This window comes from Cebus imitator, unplaced genomic scaffold (genome assembly GCF_001604975.1).
Source record: "Cebus imitator isolate Cc_AM_T3 unplaced genomic scaffold, Cebus_imitator-1.0 Scaffold484, whole genome shotgun sequence".
Classification (NCBI taxonomy): domain Eukaryota; kingdom Metazoa; phylum Chordata; class Mammalia; order Primates; family Cebidae; genus Cebus; species Cebus imitator.
Window position 1 is genome coordinate 118,167 of NW_016107799.1, and position 2,489 is coordinate 120,655.

Here is a 2,489-nt window from a genome sequence, read left to right on the forward strand (position 1 = left end):
TTATAGTAGAACGATTTGTAATCCTTTGGATATATGCCCAGTAATGGGATTGCTGGGTCAAATGGAATTTCTATTCCTAGGTCCTTGAGGAGCCGCCACACTGTCTTCCACAATGGTTGAACTAATTTACACGCCCACCAACGGTGTAAAAGTGTTCCTATTTCTCCCCATCCTCTCCAGCATCTGTTGTCTCCAGATTTTTTAATGATCGCCATTCTAACTGGTGTGAGATGGTATCTCAATGTAGTGTCTTTTTTTTTTTTTATTGCATTTTAGGTTTTGGGAAACATGTGAAGAACATGCAAGATTGTTGCATAGGTACACACATGGCAGCGTGATTTGCTGCCTTCCTCCCGTTCACCTGTATCTGGCATTTCTCCCCATGCTATCTCTCCCCAACTCCCCACCCCCCACTATCCCTTCCCTATTTCCCCCCGACAGACCCCAGTGTGTGATGCTCCCCTCCCTGTGTCCATGTGTTCTCGTTGCTCAACACCCGCCTATGAGTGAGAATATGCAGTGTTTGATTTTCTGTTCTTGTGTCAGTGTGCTGAGAATGATGGTTTCCAGGATCTTTTTTTTTTAACCCAAAACCCTACAAAATAGTGTTTTGTATGAAATAGATAATATGAATAGCCATATAACTATTAAGAAAGTTTAATTCATAATTTTAAAACTCCCAAAAAAGAAATATCCAGACACAGATGGTTTCCTGGAAATTGCAATCTTGTGCATCCCCAAGAGAAATGAAAATTTCTTTTCACACAAAAACCTGTACATGAATGTTTATAGCAGATTTATCTATTAGATCTAAAACTGGAAACAACTCAGCTGTCTTTAAATGAGTAAATGCTTAAACAAACTGCAGTATATTCATACCTTGGAAAACTTCTCAGCAATTTGAAGAAATCAACTATGGTTACACACAATGTTTGAACAAATATCCAGAGAATTAATTCAGTGAAAAAGAAGCCAAACAAAAAGGTTACATACTATATTATTTCATTTATGTAATATTCTTGAAATGACATTATAGAAATAGAGAAAAAATAGTAATTGCCAGGGATTAATGGAGAGAGTAGGAGGGAAGTGGGTGTGTCTATAAAATAACAACATGAGGGATTCTTGTGGTAATAGAAATGTTCTGTATCTTGACTGTATTAATGGCAGTATCCTTGTTTCGATATTGTACTACGGTTTTGCAAGACATTACTATTGGAGAAAACTGGTAAATTTTACACAGAATCTCTCTATTATTGTTTATAATTGCCTGTGAATCCATCTAAAATTGTCTCAAAATAAAAAAGTTAATTTGTTTAAACGTACATAATTTATGATTCCACTTATATGAAGTTTCAGAATAGGTAAAATTAGCCTATGGCGATATAAATCACATCAATATTGCTTCTGGTTGGATGGAAGAGATGAATGGATTGGGAAGAGGCACAAGGGAACTTTCTGTTTTTCAAGAAAAACAAATGAATATTGGTAATAACAGTGAGCTTTGTGGCATTTTTTCTTTCCCTAGACCCATCCCTTACTCCCCAGTTAAGCAATATCCTTAAAAATAATAGCCCACATTCTTGGTAACATAAAGAACAGACAGACCTCACTTGAAAAAAATTGTCTTTATATGATCTGTCTCATAGCTTCCCGAAAGACCCACTCAAAAAGCTTATCTTTATTTTGCCTAATTGAGTAACTAAATGCTAAATCCACTACCCACGGGTCATTTGTCAAAAATATTTCCGGGCAAACGTTTTAGTTGCTGCCTGAGACAATGGATAGCATTTGTAGCAAACAATACACTAACCAAAATCTTAAGAAGAAAGGCAGGAGAATGAGATTTACATATGGGCTTTGATTACTTCTGGAAATCTAGACGTCCGCATGCATACCCAAGGCAATGTACGTACTCAGAAAAGACCAGAGAAAGCCCTAAGACCTTATCTCTGACTGACCTCATGGCTCTGCGCAAGCAGGAAGTGAAGGCAAATGCAGAGTCATCAATTGCCTGGCTGAGCGTTGGAAGGCATGCCCCCAAACATACACATGGCCCTTCCACAAAGTCTGGAAGATTTTTAAATTCCATGCATCTAAGGCAACTGTTCAGTCATTAGCTGACCACTAAGCTAATAGAACAGAGACAGCATTGGCCACACATAACAAAAAATGCAGACTTGGTTCAGTAAAGTCACTAAACAAATAACTACAACTACAACAAGCCCCAGCAAAAATAAACCTTAAGAAGGAGGTAGGCTCTGATTTCCAGAGTTACCACATTATATTATTCAAAATATCCAGTTTTCAACAAAGAAGAACAATGATGAGGCATTCAAAGGAACAAGAAGGTATGGCCCACAAACAGGAAAAAAAAAAAAAAAAAAAAAGAAAAGAAAAAAAAAGAGGCAAGTTTCTTTAGGGAAAAGATTTGCTTAATACATTTTGCTAATTATCCTTCTGGGATCAATAACAATAGTAAAATTACA